Raw genomic sequence first — 17,797 nt, forward strand, 5'->3', positions numbered from 1 at the left:
AATCCCCCTCAACATTTTAGGCAAGGAGATATGATTCCATTTATCCTCACAATCTCCATAATCAGAAACGACTCAAAGGAGTCGAGGGAAAGCAGGGGTTTCAGTTTTAGTGATGAAGCAGAATTAAAGTAAAACCAGGGCTGGATCGCACAGTATGAGCGAGAGCGAACGCCCAGGCCAGCCTGGGTGTTCAGGTGATCTCTATCAGCCACGGACTGTGACTGGCTGCCTGGTGGTGGTGCTGTTGCACATAATTCTTTTCTGCCCGTGCTCGCGCGCTCCTGCGCAGTTGAGGAGGGGCACTGCCCGGGCGGGAACGAACTGCAAGTGCCCTCTGCTCTCAAATGACATGATGCGCAGTGCTCTGCTGCAGCCCAGCCCGCGCAACCAGTGCTGATCCTGCCTGCTGCTGAGCCGAGGGACGTGCCCGCGAGGCGAGCAGCCAGCGACGGCCAGGCACCAGTGCTTGAATAACGTTTGATTTGGCCGCGAGACTAGAGCGCCTGAAAAGGTCAGTGAATCCCTGTGGGGGAAAACACATAGGTATGTTGGCATTAGGAATACGATGCCGCAGCACTCTGCTGCTAAATTGATGTTTTTGGGCAATGGGCTATGAGGGCATCAGCATGGAAAGTGAGGGGAGAGCAGGGATGCAAGGGATGCAATGTTCCTCTACGGGTGAGGATCATGATATCTCCGCTCTCCCTACACCCTGCCAGGAGACCATGCCGTTTAGGGGGGAAGGGGGTAGTACTGTATTGCCCATCACCACTGTGTTTTCTGATGATCGCTCGCTCCCTCCCTTGTAGAACTGTGTTGTTAACTGTCAAGCCATCTTTTTACACTGGTCCTTTTAATGTTTTTATCAGTTGATCAACATACATTTTAACTGTTACAATGCCTTTTGCCGCTGGTCACCCCGCTCTGCATGCACTGATTTCCCATGTGGCGGCCATTGCTAGTTATTCTGCTTTATATTTTCCTGGGTAGTGGGGCTATCTTATTTTTGCTTGCGACTTAAAGTAAGTTTCATGTTGCTGGTAATGCTAGCTAGCCATCCGGTGTTTGGCAACTGCCTCATTTTTGCTTACTAGAAATTGATGTAGTCCTATCTGTGTAGCATAGTAGATTCAGAGAGAATTCCAAGCTTACAATTGCTCATTAAAGTTCACCAATTTCCTGTTTGTGTAAAATATCGTAAATGTAGTTAATGATGGTAGAATGGTTCTTTTACCTGCTTAAATGGGTCGGACAGTTTCAGAGAATCCCAGATTGTGAAAGTCTGCGACAATTTGCCCCCCTCCTGTTCTTCCCCAGACTTTGACTGTCATCTCCACCAATTTACCGTTCTAACCACCCCAGAAATGGACTTCTTGATTCACGCCGGTTTACAGAAGTAGTCCTACATTGAGAGATGATCCTACTTTGCTCTGCTAAGCAACTTGTGTACTGTGTTGTACCTTCACCGTCACCCCCCCTGCTATTGAATAGACCAGGCCTTTAAGCAAGCAATTGAATACTCCTCTTGAACGTCATTGCTATTTGAAAAACCAGATGGTAAAGAGCAGACCTTTTATAGGGTGTATATTTCTATATTGTCTCTGCTGTAGCATAGTTGGTAGCGGTTGAAGATGCATTTGGAGAGAATAAAGCCAGAGAGTATTAATTAGCATTTACAAAACGTGAATTTTTGTTAAAAGGTTTTTCATTTTCCGCAGAGGGGCCCTCTAGTATTTACCATTTGCAATTATATCTGAATACATGGGAAATTCCCCTATTGCTGTATGGGTAGGGCTGAAATATATTTTCTTTTTACAGTACTATATTTTCTTCACTTTGAGAATTGCTAATGCAAGTTGTGCAGCAACGTAATTTGGGTAAAAGAATGGTTATCACAAACTGCTGGCTTGCTATTGTGCAACAAGGTTGCTTTAATATGAAATGTGTATTTTACAAATAAAATGATCAGAGCGCTCAAGTTACCATGCCATGCATGAGAAGACAATCCAGTCCTGTTTTTTCCATTTTAGATTCTGGGATTTGAAGTTTTATCCCTACTGGCAATTTAGGGAAACTACAAGTTCCAAAATTTTAAGAAAACAGCACTGGATTGCTTTCTCGCATGTGGCCATGGGGAATTTTAAAGCTCTGCTCTGTAAGGCCGTATTGATAAAGATTGCCCACGCTAATAGCTCAGGAAGTCTTCATTCTATTAAAGACAAGGAGGCGAGCATTATGCTATATCTTTCTTTAATACTGCCATCTCAGCATTTTAACACTTAACTTAATTTTAATATTTTCTGATGTAACATAAAGAAAAAATAAACTGTAAGTTCAAGTTCCACATATCGTAAAATCTCATAGAAGTGTTCTGAACCACGACTCTCATGATCCTCCTGCTTTCAGTAGTCCTGACCTCTGTATGTCCACCTATCAGCACCCAGCGAGGGGTATAAGCACTGTGAACCCAATGTCCTTTCCTCTTTCTTTGCCATTAGAGTTCTACCTCTGCATGTGAACGGTCCTTAAAGGCATGGTCCAGTAAAAAATGTTATTGTCCCTACGGGTCGGCCATGTTTTTTTAAGCCTAAGTGGCTTGATTTTAGAAAACTTTCCTATGGACCTTACCCGAGTTTTCGTCCATTAAACGCACGCGAAAACAGGCACCAGGGAGCCGCCATTTTGTGATAATCCTATCACTTGCCGCATCACCCTGGGTGACCTGCTTCTGGGGCACTAAATCAATTCCCCCGCCCCTGTGCCTGACATTATCAAAACATTCAAATTCCCCGCCTCTCTCCGTGACGTTACTGTGCTGCTGTTAGGCGGAAACCTGTGCAGTTCCCTCTGGGACCACTGCAAAAGATTTAGGACTACAGGTGTTTGGCGGTGAACCCACTTGGTAGCAGTCTGTACCACACAGATTCACTTGGTACCTGTGGCTGAGCAGTCAGACTTCCCTCAAGAAGAGTTGAGCAGTATGTGGAGTATACAAAATAGGGCAATTCTTCACAGCAAGACAAGCAAACACGCAACGAGGCTTAGTGTAAAGATATTAAGGTATTTATTTATAACGAAACGTCTATTAAAAACACTTTGGCACTTTCACGGCAAACAAATCAAACACAATTACTCTATGAAGAAGAAACAATCAATCCCCCTAGCAATATTTCGACAAGTCTAGGTTCTACCGGCACCACTTATTTACAGACAGAGGTGTATACCTCAACCTAGATGGCACTCTAATATTAGTTAGGACGGGAGAGAAAAAGAGAGGCAGGTTACGAAATCAACACAGTTCAATACTTCACTGGTAAAATGCACGGCAAGAAGGCAAGAACCACAATAGATCATAAAGTTCAGAGGCCAGGCCCACTCGGAGAGAGGCAAGGCGATATGTCCCCAAAAAGTCTCTAGTGGAGATGCATTCAAGTCTTTGTAGCAAATTGTTATCGGCAGATTGAACCAGTTCAGAACAATAAATGAGAAAAGCTTGGAGGCGACCCAACGGAAAGGAGAGGATTAAGACACCTCACTCGAACCGATCGAAAGGGAAGCCAGGCGGACATGGTACCTTGTTGTGGAGGGCAGATCCGGCGGGGGCAGTTGTTCCTGGTGGTGGATGCACTACGGGTCTTTGCCAAGAGTAGAGATGTTCTTGTCGTCGAAGAAAAGTGAAGTCCGGTGCACCACAAGGGAAGACACCAGCCGCGGAGTGCTCCGTCACAAGGCACCACCTTTTGGTCGCGGTACAGGGGTAGTGGCTATCTGGTTGCCGAGATGCGCTGCACAGGCAATTCGACCACTCGGTCCTGAGGCGAATAAAAAGCAAAGGGGACTGGTTGTTCCCACCAGTCAGGGGAAGAGACTCTCTGGCAAGGAGATCTCCTCTGTCGTCGGGAAGTGCTGAGTCGGCTCAGCAGGGCTCCACCGGAGGTGTCGTCGTTGCATGTCGCTCAGCGTTACCCTTGTCGGATTCTTAGATCCTGTGGCGACTTCTGAAGATCCAGTCCCAAAAGCCCTGCTTTTATGCAGAAAACCCCCATTCATTCAGCCTAGCTGTCAATCAACACATGCTAAGTGGTGAGCGGGGAGGCTCACCACTTGGGCCAATCACTCCAGAGTGCGACCGGAGTTGGCAAGGCAACTCGGTCCAGGGTGCCTAAACCCCCTCCCACGCCCCTGTGGTAACCCAGACAGAATGGCACCACTTTGGAGGGTCTCTGTACAGAGCCCGCCAAAAGTGGAACAAAGGGCTCAACCTTTGGTTTAGGATTCACAGAGACGAACACAGACGCCATTTTACAAACCGAGTTCTGGCAGAAAATACCATCCGATAAACTTATTTAAGATAAGTAGACCGGTGGTATGTTAGAGATTAACAAGGAAAAGTATCAATCTCCAACAATGGGACGAATCGCATAGGGTTACGTTCGGGGTCGAACATAACAAGTAGTTTCCACTGCCACCAGCCAAAACTCGACGAGGGGGGACGGGACAGTGCCCCCTCGAATAACAGATCAAGGAGTAATCGAATTACCCCTACTAGTACGTCCACAATAAGATGGTTTGTACTAGTTCTGTTAGTAAATTTAGGTCTAGTAAAGCCAATGGTGACTTTACATGCCCGGGGAGACAGTAGTCAGTCCCCGGGTATGGAGTCTATGGTGGGGGTCCGCTAGGACGCCCCAGTGTTACGGCACATAGGGTGCGGTGTAACACACATAGAAAAACATATGAGACCCTATGAAGTAAAAGAGCCCATAGAACACATTGACATTTAAAGGAATTACACACATACATGTCCAAGAGTGGGGAAAAAAAGAGTCTCACTCTTGGCAGGATGGAAAAAAACAAACTCCCGAAATCCAGCAAAGCTGCTGGGGGACTCACTAGGTTAGGAAATTCAGCCTAAACAGAGAATTCTCCCTAACAGCTGCGTAGGCAAACGGGCCCAGTCGTTTCTACGCGACTCCACACAGAACCCGGAAACCAACACAGACCATCTCACAACACAGCGCGCCACAATTCGGAATATGAAACTGTACTTTAAAATCAAACAGCAACACAGTACATATATTTGACATTAAATGTTTAGAGAATGTTCAGCAATTGCCATATGAACTCCGAAAGCCATTTATTTTCTTTTATCTGTATCCGCAAATCTGTCTAAGTTTATATTGAGTCACGTGCTGTTCCTTTATGGTACACAGGGTGTTGGTTTTCGTTCAAAGAGGCACTTTTGTCGCACGTTGAACCGCAAGGCTGTTCCATCAAGTAGGCACTAGGCCAGCGTAAAGGTTGATATGTTGCTTCTAGCCACTAGTGCAGCGTAAGGGCATGTGGGCCCTTGGCGATCGTCCCATAATATGGTTAACGTGCTCCAGTTGTTCACACGAAGCTGCAGGTGTCTATTGAAGAATCCGTCTGCCGGTGTCTCAAACCGATAACGGTAGCAGAACGGGATCAAATACCTGTTATGAAAACAAAAAAAATATTTTATTTATTACGGCCGATCAGAAACTATTTGCTTGCAAGGATAGTTCAATGGAGTATGTTCGGCTCTAAAATCAATGCGAAAAGTAATGAAATAAATCGAGGCCAACACACAATGAGAAACGACAGTTAGTCTACATGCGTGTGGAATGATATGATATATGATATGGCATTTGTAACACGCCTATGCACAAGTGTTTCAAGGAGCGACGAGGCAGGGGGGGAACAAGGGCAGACCGACAACGATCCTTCTAGGCCAGGTGTCTTTCAGATCGTGCAAGGGGAAGGGGAGAGGGGGGTAAAAGTGCAGTACATGGTTAGTAGAATACAAGATAAATAATAGGGCCAGCTGGTGGCAAGTGCAAGGTAAATGCCGGGAGAAGGGGCTGAAGGATACAGAGACAGTCCCGTAGTGCAGGTAGGCAGTGCAGGGAAAAGTGGCTGGGCCAAGGACCGAGATCGGTGAGACCTGTGGACCTGCATGCCCATGTGCCCACTACAAACACATTTTCCTTGCTTTTCCTAGCTCTTCATTCATTCATTTATTCATGCATCCATTCATTAATTCTTCATTCCGGTATAAAAGCGTCTAAAGATTTACTCACATTATATTTGAAATTTCCATTGTGTCTCTGCGTAATGCAGTCTGTAAATCCGACCGTGCTCTTGACAATGATTTTTCGTATACTGAACTAAAATGAAACTCTGTCTAGTTTCTGAATTTTCTGCCTTATCGTCTCTTACGTTATTGCGCACCCCCTTCAAATGAAGTTCTTTCGGCATGGTCCCTGTCTCAAGGTCAAAAAACAATAGACCCTTATACTTCCAGTGCGACTTGTAGGCCTCTTCTGGGCGCGAGCTGAAAATCAAAGCCGCTGTCCTTCGCATTCTTTATTTGCAACATCCCGTAGTAAAGGCATCTGTGAGAACTTGAAGTTTAGAATCCCTCTATGTAGTGCGCCACAATGTGCAAATGCGGCTTCTCTCCCAAATACCACGGCCCGCTTGGCGCGTTCTAAGGCCCCCAATTTTGTCCCCGTTGTCTGCGAGCTTTGAAGCCCCAAAGAATCATAACTATGGAGACATTTAATTTTTGGCAGAAGGTCAGGGAAAGTATAAAGTACCACAGGAGTTGAGTTAAAAGTGAGCTTTATTGTTTGTTTGTTTGTTTTATCATTTGCAATACGCAAGCCTCCCCTCCGTTAACAGTGCGCAACAGTGCGCAGCATTTACATTTACATGAGATGAGACATGAGAAAAATATATACATACACATATAGGAGGTGAATAGAGAGAATTCAAAGATGACACCCAGCTTGTTTGCCACCCATGATGGTGAAGGTAGGGGTTAGGGTTACAGGTACACTGTACAATAACATTTATTTACAAAAAGACAATTGTATTGCAATTATTTAAACCGGGATTTGTACTTCACAACCAGCTGTGCTTCTGGTGGACATGGCAAAGTTGCAATGTTCGGTGCCAACGGATCACTGCTCTGCACAGAAAAGTCCAAAATTCCATATCTGTGCTTCTCTAACACAGCAACAATAAGGACTTTCACAAAGTCGAACTGCATTTCATCATAGACTGGTTTGATCACCCATTGCTTACTTCGTTTTGAAAACACCTTAGTGTAGCGAGGCATCCTTACTTTACCCCTAGATTGTTCACGTCCGACATTGCTGTTATGGGCCAAGACCGCTAGTAGAGTGCAATGTTTCATGCCCCGAAAGCTAAAATGCAAGCGCTTTGGCCTGTACTTTAGGCACATATTGTGGAACACCTCCAAATCTCCTGTGTGACAGAATTCTGTCAGTCCTCTCAAATCTCTTGATAGAGTTTTGTCGAAAACAATCTTCTCAATGGCTTTGTGTGTCGGTGAAGATGGAATCGACCACTTCTTCTTCCTTGCCTCCTCTGGGGACAAAGGGTCATGTTCACATTGGTGGAAATGTAGGTTTTCTGACTAGCGGTGAATGTTGGTACAGTGGTGCATCAGTGACCGCCATTTTTCAAGTAGTATTTCCACTGACCCGTCACAAGTTTTTGAGCTCCACCAAAGATGGTTGGTGATAGACTGGGACCACTGCAAAATGCTTTCAAAACCTTTTTTTCCTGCAGCTGAGATTTTCTTACTGATTGATTTAGCAAGATGCCATACGTCAAATTGATGATTAATAAGCAGGAACTGCTCTCTCATTGTCTTGGCAATTGAAACGTGTCTGTCCGTGGCTATGAGGTCGATGTGCATTCCCCTTCATTGTAGATATTCCACTGATTTTATAAATCCTAGTTTCTCCATGGTCACTGAGGATTTACATTGTGTTACCTGCACGACCACCGAACTCACAATTTTCTCACTATCCATGTCCTGAAAGTGGTAGGTGCAGTACTTGGCAGAAAATCCAGGGCTGTCGCACTGTCCATCGCCGGCTAGCCTGAAACGTTTCCCTTCGAATGTACTTGCTAGAGACAATTGTTCAATTTTCCAAGCATCACTAATGGCCGGAAACAGATAATCAAGTTGGTATATGTAGTACAGTGATTTAGAAATGAAATGGAGTCCCACAAACTGAAAGAAAGCCTCTAACTTTCTAAAACTGGAGCCACTAAAAAGTGATGCAGCTGCACACAGTAGATTGCCTGCTGGCATTTTCCCCAGCATCGTTTGTGCAGACCACGAGAACCTAGGATTTAATCGACAGGCGGCATTTATTTTGACGTTACTGCCTTTTATTTGACGAGTTACATTAATCAATGGCTTCCCACATACTTTCCCTCTAACTGAATGCCCACATTTCAGCATACTTATGATTTTCATCAAACAACTGTCGAATACAATGTATTTGCTCTCTTTCATTAGACTGTCATCCTGCGTCAACGTTGTTTCGGCCTGTGACGTTGCAGAGATTTCAACACATTGGAAAGTAATATCGCTGCTATCAAGTTCTGATGCGTCTATGGATGCTGCGGCTGGTTCATTCTCTATCATTTTGACATCTGCTACTTCAACATTGATGGGAGAACACAACAATGTCGACATGTTTTTGGGTGGCAATTTTTTGGCGGGTGAGATTGTGTGAATTGATCTGCAACTACTTCTAAGCTATCTTCAATACATTCAATATCATCTTCTTGTGGTGGTGCGGTCGCACTGTAGCAATGGTCCAATGCAACTTTGCTGTATTCTCCAAACACAGTTAATTCATGTTCTGGCCATTGGACATGAGCATCTCGAGCCTGAACACGCCTCGCCTCAATTAGTAGTTCCTCCATAGTGTACATGGTCTGGCAAGCAACATCTCTCATTCGCTTCACTGTCTGTGTATATATAGTTCTGACACCCACGGGTAACTAGAGGAGAGATTGGAAAAGGGATGTTCAGTTTAAACACAAGATAAAGTGTAGTCCAATTGACTGGAAAACAACATAAAATAGTCCCCAGCACAAACATTTTATTAAAGTTATGAACTGTTTGTAACTAACCTTTTTGTTTTTTTTTCTTTGCAACTTTTTTGACTCGACCTTCATCATCTGCACGCTGTAGATCCGATTTGTTCCGCATGTCCTCCCTTCCTCTTGCGCTGCAACGACTATATTTTCTGTATCCGCATAGACAGCACGGAATGAGGCTCCATCGTCTCCCTGAAACATAGTACTTTCATTACTATGTATCAAAATATTGTTAGCATAAAACACACATGAGGACGAACACACAGGTACATCTCAATAGCCAAACACAATTTAAACATTGCGTGCAACTATCAAACGACAAGTATTCGACCTGTGATGATCTATTTCGATGGAACTGTCAGTATCCATACCTCTGGCTCTGCATGGACTGCCATGAATGGTTGTATTGGAGAGGAGGCATCATCATCTCCCTGAAATACAGTACTTGCATTAGTATGGTTTTCAATATTGGAAACATAACACACACTTGGGGTCGACGGCACAGGTACATATAAAGAGATAACCACAAATGATGCATTGTCTAAAAAAATCAAGGAAAATATAAATATGCAGATTTCATCGACTTATTTCTCCGATTCCTTTACATCTGCATCATCAAAATGGGATGTTGTGATTGTAGTGGAAGCTCCGTCGTCTCCCTGAAACACAGCACTTGCGTTAATAGGGAAGAAAGTATAGCAAATGGAATCACGTTATATGATCACGCATGATTGAGCTGTCAGTATCCATACCTCGTGCTGCTGAAGAATATCTATGGATTTTGCAAATGTAGTGCGCACTTCCGAAAGCTGTTACGCATGGTCCCGCTTCCATTTCCCCTGGAATTACTTGAATGTCAGGCTCCGCATCAAGTGCAGGGGTTGACGCTCCATCAACTGCCTGAAACATAGTACTTGCATTAGTGAGGATTACAATAGTGAAAACATAACACACACCTGGGGTCGACAGCACAGGTACATATCAACGGCTAACCACAAATGAAACATTGTGTAGAACAATCAAACAACAAGAATTCCAGCTCTGATGATGACGCTCGATGGAGCTGTCAGTATCCATACCTCCTGCTGGTGAACAACATCTAGAAATGTTGTAGATGTGGCGGACACTTCAGCATCTCCCTGGAAGACAGTACTTGCATTAGTATGGATAACACTAATTATAACTGAAAACAAACACCAGTGGACGATAACTAAGGTGTATATCAATTGGAAAGCACTAACCAAACATTCGGTAAAATAATTACACGATAGAATAAAACTATTACTTGACATGCATAAAACAAGTCTGTAGCGGATTAGCCTAGTAAGATTACCTGATACGCGCTAGAAGTGGTTGATAACTGCGACCACGTCAAGGATGTAGAATGTTCTTGCTTCAGATTCAAGGGATAGTCAAGAAGTTGTAAAGGTAAATTAATGATTGATAATGAAATGCCAATATTAAAAATAGCCATGTAAGGCGACAGAATACTTGAAAAATGCTCAATACAGCACAGTTCCCTGTTCCCATATATATACATTTTGTTTGTGGGTTATGAAATCGAAAAAGACTATATTGATGTCATTATTCAAAAAGCTATACACTCATATCAATATCGAAATTATTTCAAGGGATAGAACACCTATATCAATTAATCCATTCGGCTACCCACACACTACTGCAAGGCCTAAAGCTAAATCTGGACACTTGACTCACCACTGGCGGAATGTGGACGAATAGAGTGGGAATAGCGTTTGCGAGCAATTTCCGTGTCGTTCGCCGTTTATTCTTCTTTGTTACCCAAGATGTGGTGCACATGTCCAAGGAAAAGTGTCGGCTGCAGATGCGGTATCGATCACCCCTCTTGTCCTGTAAGACTTGTTGGACTCTACTTTCCAGCTCATCCAGTGTATATCCGCGATGTCTGACCCATTCTCTTATTCGATCAACAGTTTTCAGGAATACATGCATTGTAGTGCCTTCAGATTTCGCATGGGTCTTCGAAGGGCAACCTCTAATCGAACAGGCAGGCATTGTTGATAAATCTGAAAAGTAAATGTCGACATTATTATACAATCTTCATGAATAAAGATTTGATACAAAAGTAAATTAATCATACAATGATCAATGCAAGGTTTGTTTTGGTCGCAGAAACTATACCAGTTCATTATGTGCGGCTTAGTATTTGCATAAATTGCAGAAATGTATAATTGATGTGACTGAAATCTGAACATGTGACTCGTCCCTTGGATGTTCTGTCTTGCACGAGAAGGAAACATGCTTACATTATAGACTGGACCCCCGAAGGATGCAATTCGATGACAATAGACAAAGATGAAAATAAATAGATCTATTGGTAGCATAGCAATGGAAACTCAAGTCAATAGCAATGAGACCAATTAACATAGCACTATTGTGTACTCTACTCGCAAATAGAGAGAAATTTAAAAATCTGCAAAATATGAGTAGGATACATGGCCTTACCTTGACCAACAAACAGTTGGATTCAGCAAGCAGAGCAGTATGTTGCAGGAGAATAGGTGGGTGGCCACAGGTAGCGCACTGATGGGTTTGCTCTAAGCGGTCACAGAAGTTCACGGATAGCACAACGACGAGCAGATTAGCGTAGATCTCAGTGGTTGCCAGGTAGCACGTTCAGGAGTTGACTTGCAAAGCACAAAGATGTTCTCATGAGACATATCAAGTGGTTTATAAAGTATTAGAAACAGGGGTGTGTTTGTGAATGAATGACATATGTATGTCGTGGTCTTAGGGGGGCGGCCTGCTTCAAGGGGAGGCCTGGCTGGAGACATGGGGTCTGAGGAGGCCATGTGACCGATGCCCCCTGGGCGTGGGATACCTTTTGAAGTGTACAAGCTGTTTGGCACCTTGGCCGTTTGCGCCCGTGACAGCCCCCCAAGCCAGCGCTCATCCCCAGGTGCAAACCCCCTTTGATAGAGGGGTGGAATGGAAGGGCCTGCAGCGTGCAGATAAGGCACAGGAAGACTGCTGAATGGAGACACATTTATGTGGATTGCAGGGGGTGGCCTGCTTCAAGGGGAGGCCTGGCTGGAGACACAGGGTCTGAGGAGGCCATGTGACCGATGGCCCCTGGGCGTGGGATACCTTTTGAAGTGTACATGTGGTTTGGCACCTTGGCCGTTTGCGCCCGTGACATTCCCCCAAGCCAGCGCTCATCCCTGGGTGCGAACTGCCTTTTATAGTATATCGTTGCTTATCAATAACAAATGCCACAGACCAGAGATTCTTGTGAGCACAGACCCACACTTCAACTGGTGTATTATAGTGGTCAAGACCCTTAACCTAAGGCCTGTATAATCCAATGGTAATTGTTAGTATAGATATATGTGTGACTTTTATAGAGACATAACCTACTGAAAGACTTTGAACAAGTGTTATTTAGTGCATGCATTATCGAGAATATGTTATGTTAGCTTAGATAGATAGTGACCACCCTGCTTCACAGCAACCAGACCTTCACCCATTCGGAGCACAGATGTCTGACGTCCATCCTTGAATGGAGACACACTTGATTCATTTAAAAAATCGAGACAACCGTTGTTAAAATATATGTGGTGTTTTATTTTGTATCTTATTTTCATGACACAAAAATACAAGACTTTAGAGATTATACAGGTCAGGTTGCAGCACAGTGAGAGAAAATCCCCTGTACTGACCGCTGTCACTCGGGAACGTTTCTCTTATGGCACGAACGGCACAGGCCGTTATCACTCTTCGAACGCATGTGTGTGGAGCCACCATGTAACGGAACGATAGGCCACCAGCCTGTACCACCTGTGAAAAGGAATGAAACAAACTGTTTTTAAATGACCAAGAGAAGTTTAATAAACGTTTGTTGTCAATGACAATTCTTGTAACTAATGGCATTCTGCACGGACAAATGCTATCTAGACAATGCACACTATTGAGTGACTTTCATGCGTTACTATGATATGAATATATAATTTTGGATATAGTAGAAGAACATGAAATAGGAGTGGCATGACAAGCAGAGTATACTTACTCGGATTACGAGGACGAACAGTTGCGCGAAGTTCGTGCATAAGCACCATCATTATTCTCAACACGGCCTGTGTGAAGCAGGCTGCCCTGAAGTCTGGCAGCTCGGTGATGCATTGCGGTCGTGGCTCGCCTTCCGAAATGTAGGCCAGGCATCCAGAGTTTTGTCGGCAGCAGCAGTTCTCGTCCTCGGTTGGCATTAGCTCGCACCGATTGCATGTGCACCAGGTGGAGACGCCGTCCATGCGACTAGGCCCAGGCTCTTCATCTGTTGAATCGTCCTTCCAACTGCCGTCCGAATCCCCATCGTTTTCGCGTGCTTCCCTTTCCAGTAGTTCCTCCTCGGTATACTCGGGCTCGTACATGTAGGGCATTATTGTAGCCATTGTGTGATAAACAAAGTAAAATAATTTACCGAGATGGTACAGGTGTTCACACGGGCTACAAGCGGCAAAGGTAGCTGACCAGAGCACATAAGCGAGTCACAGAATACTCAAAGTAACACAGAGAGAGGAATGGAATCGAAAATCTGCTGCTGTGTTTTGGGAAATGGTCTGTTTATACTTATTGAGGAAAGAGGCGTCCTGCCATTTCCATGGCGACACGTCATTAGCTGAGGCGCAGCGATTGTTGACACGAGACGTGCTTTGGCGTTGGGAAATGGGCGGTACGAGTCTGCTGATGACAGGCTCAGGGGCGGAGGATTTGATTTAGTGCCGCAGAAGCAGGTCAGCCAGGGCGATGCGGCAAGTGATAGGATTATCACAAAATGGCGGCTCCCTGGTGCCTGTTTTTTGCGTGCGTTTAATGGACGAAAACTCGGGGAGGGTCCATAGGAAAGTTTTCTAAAATCGAGCCACTTAGGCTTAAAAAAACATGGCCGACCCGTAGGGACAATACAAATTTTTACTGGACCATGCCTTTAAACTCTGAAACTTTTGATAACTTTAGCTGTTCCTCTGCTGCACTAGCACTCGGTCCAACTGGGACAACTCGCTACAACTTCTCTTTCTCGTCTACATCTTCTTCAAGGCGCTTTCTGGTCATCCCCTGTGAGAATATAAAAGGTACCATGAGGGTGGGAATAAACAAAGCTTCGCATACAATATATTACAATGTTCATTTCTTTGTCATTCCGGGTGGGATATAATGCTCGCCTCCTTGTCTTTAATAGAATGAAGACTTCCTGAGCTATTAGCGTGGGCAATCTTTATTCTATGACAAGACAGGAGGCTCGCATTATGCTTGTTCAAAGCTTGCTACCACCCTGTTCAGTATATCTGACACTGGTTTGAAATAAAATGTCTTAAATGTCGACTCAGAAGACCAATCTGCTGATTTCATAATGTCTTGAAGTGACACCCCAGCTGCAAATGCTCTAGAAGCCTTGCCCCTCTAGCCGAATGTGCGCCAAATAAGGATAAGTCTATGCCGGCCCATTGCATGACCTCTCTTACCCATCTAGCTATAGTCGCTGTTGCTACTGCATGGTGTGGTTTCCTACTCGCTATAAGCAGTTGGGTCACTCCGCGCGGCCTAATTTGCGCTGTCGCTGCTTCGTAATCTTTAATGCATTGCGCTACGCACAGTTTCTTATTTTCTGTAAAGTAATGGTCGGAAATCACTCTAGAATCGGTCTTTGTTCTCTTGGCGATAGAAAAGGCTACTCCTTCCAGATAAAAAATCTTTCTGTCTACTTCTAACGCTTTAACGTCTGACACTCTCCTGCACGCCACTAGGCATAGAAGCATAGCTAATTTCCCTGATAATTGGGATCGGGATAAGTGTTCGTTCTCGGGCCACCTCCAGAACAACAAAGACATCTCTGATGTCCCACAGGACCGAGTACTTAGGCTCTGGGGGTCTTCTCAATTTGATCCCTTTGAGGAGCCGTAAGACTGGTGGATGTTCCCCGACTGAAGTCCCTTCCACTTTATTGTGGCCAGCGGAGATCGCTGATCTGTAAACTCCTATCGTTCTGTAGGCGCTGCATGATTGGAACCTTGAGGCAAGAAAGTTAAGGACTTGTACTAGAGGCGCCGAAACGGGATCCAAACTGTGTTCCGCACACCAGTGTCCAACCGTTCCAAGCGGTACTATAGCTCCTAATAGTGGAAGGCGCCCAGGAATCTCGGATGCAATCTGCAGCGAGCTCCGAAATTCCTGGCAATTGCCATCTTTTCCTGAAACCCTGCATGCTATCAACTGCAATGTGCCTGCTTGTATCATCGGATGGACGGACGTGACCGGTCGGGTCGGGTAGAAGGTCCGGCAGATTCGGAACTATCCTCGGAGAATCCGTAGAAAGTTCCATCGCTACTGGAAACCAGGGCTGTGCTTTCCAACAAGGCAGTACCTTTACTAACTCGGCTTGGTCCCTGCAGACTTTCGCCAGGGCTCTCGTGATCATCACGAATGGCGGGAAGGCGTAGTGGACTGCTCCGTTCCACGGGTGTAGAAATGCGTCTGCACCCGCTGCCCCCGGATCTATCCTCCAACTGTAGTACTTTTGAGTCTGTGCATTCAGTCTGGATGCGAACAGATCTATGTCTAGGGGTCCCCATAACGCTTGCAAGAGTTTGAATACCTGAGGATGCAGCCTCTTATCGCTGGAGTCTGCAAGATATCGAGAGTTCCAGTCTGCTACACTGTTCTGACTCCCGGGAAGATATTCTGCCGTAACTGTGATCTTGTTCTGCAGGCAATAATGCCAAAAGTCATTCGCAAGCTCCGCTAAAATCCTGGACCTTATTCCTCCTAATCTGTTGATGTAGCGGACCACTGAAATGTTTGTCCATCTTGAGCAACAGGCAGCATCTTATTTTGTCTTTCGTAAATGCCTGGACTGCGAAGGAGCCTGCTAGAAGCTCGAGGCAATTTATGTGTAGGTTTAATTCTTCGTTTGACCTCTTCCCTCCTGTCTGGATATGACCGCAACTTGCTCCCCAACCTGACCTGCTCGAGTCTGATTCAATGATCAGATCTGGAACGTCTCTGAATATGGCCCGGCTGTTCCAAGCCTCCATATTCTCCAGCCACCACTGAAGCTCCGTAATGGCTTTGAGATCTAAGCTCACAATGTGATGGTAAGCCAACTCTTCGCGTAAATGTCTGATTTTAGAACAACTCTGCTAAACTCAGTAGTTATTTAGTCATACATTCTATGATAATTATTCAAATAAACGTTCAATCCATAACACATAATCAGAACTTATCTCGAAATGGCAGCAAAAAGAAAGAGGAAAGGACATTGGGTTCACAGTGCTTATACCCCTCGCTGGGTGCTGATAGGTGGACAGACAGAGGTCAGGACTACTGAAAGCAGGAGGATCATGGGAGTCGTGGTTCAGAACACTTCTATGAGATTTTACAATATGTGGAACTTGAACTTACTGTTTTTTTTTCTTTGTTACATCAGAAAATATTAAAATTAAGTTAAGTGTTAAAATGCTGAGATGGCAGTATTAAAAAAAGATATAGCATAATGCGAGCCTCCTGTCTTGTCATAGAATGTAAGCCTTGAAATACACAATTTAAATATTCGTACCAAGTGCAGCGTGAAAAGTATGTGGTCAAGTGTCTAAACTATAAAGTGGGTTAACATTCCAGCTTCACTGATTAAACAAACTCTATGATCCCCGGCAAATCATTGAATTTCTTAAGTAAAGCGCACTGGCCTGAGCAGAGCCAATATTAGTTTCCTCCCCTTTTTCTACAAGTCAACTAAGTACATGAGCTGCCCAGATTACTGCTACAAAGGAGGATGCGTGGATTTCTTTGCTATGCCCTGCAATGCTACATCTTGTGTAGCACAAAGTCTACCATATTCACTATTTCTTGGGACTTTTTGATCTTTAGGAGGTGCGGTATGGGGCTAACTGAGGAGCAGTCAAGGTTGCTTTGTAGCAATACTGACAAGTTCAGATATGAGAAGATGGGGCTCTCTGTGTATTAATTTTTTAAGTTGTCTGGAGCAGTAGATAACGCTCAAGGTTTGTAACGCAAATTGTGTGATTGTAGTGCATGCTGGAGTGGTGTTTGAGGAGTGTGGAGGATTGAGTTTGTGCATTGTGGTGAGCTAGTGTACTATTTAGGGGCATTTAATGTGGACGAATGCCTTATGGTGGTGGGCATGTCATTGTGCAACCTGTTTTGTTTCTGTGGGGTTGTCCATTGTGGCATACATGCTAACATGCACACTCCAGCAACTATCTTTAACTTTTAGTCCTGGATTTATTATGTGAAAATCCGGGCCTCCAAGTCCCAGAATGCAAAGATAAAACCAGGATTCAACTAGAATTTCCCAAATGGAATGAAGCATATTGGCAAGTATGGCAGCGCCCAGTCTTGCCAAGGATAATGGTATAATATAGATGGATTTGGACCATCAACTATAAACTGACAAAGCCAACCAGGCACTGCATGCTAAGTACCAGAGAAAGGATGGAACAAAGCAGAAACTCATAGGAGCGCCAATGGCCAGAGTTCTGTTGGACCAGATGAGCCGAGAACATAGCTCAGCGATCCACCAAGGACCAGAAGGGTGACTGGCTAGAGGAGAATGACTCACCAGGGAGTCAAAGACAAGGAGTGTGCAGACCAGAGGAGCAACTCAAAAGGGAATAGCTGCCCAGTGGGCCTGTTTTTTTTGTTTTTTTTTTAATAACACATTTTATTGTATTTTGTGCAATAATACAAAAACATACAAAGCATAACCATATAACTTTGCATACAAAAGGCGGAGTAGTACAATCTGACATGATCTGGATATAAGCAGACGTGGAGACACAGTTGTTGTGAGAAA

The 17,797-nt window shown here is 44.5% G+C and overlaps 1 protein-coding gene across 2 annotated transcripts in view; it reads left to right on the forward strand.

Annotated features, from left to right (window-relative positions):
- Nucleotides 1-271: 271 nt before the first annotated feature.
- Nucleotides 272-17,797, forward strand: part of FAM169A (family with sequence similarity 169 member A) — a 988,180-nt gene continuing 970,654 nt past the window's right edge. The window contains exon 1 of one of the 2 annotated variants that reach the window (XM_069627477.1): nt 272-511. The gene's annotated coding sequence lies outside the window, so the exon portion shown is untranslated. The remainder of the gene's footprint in view (nt 512-17,797) is intronic. The other variant, XM_069627479.1, reaches the window with a different exon arrangement.

This window comes from Ambystoma mexicanum, chromosome 6p (assembly GCF_040938575.1).
Source record: "Ambystoma mexicanum isolate Mex_15411 chromosome 6p, UKY_AmexF1_1, whole genome shotgun sequence".
Taxonomy (NCBI): domain Eukaryota; kingdom Metazoa; phylum Chordata; class Amphibia; order Caudata; family Ambystomatidae; genus Ambystoma; species Ambystoma mexicanum.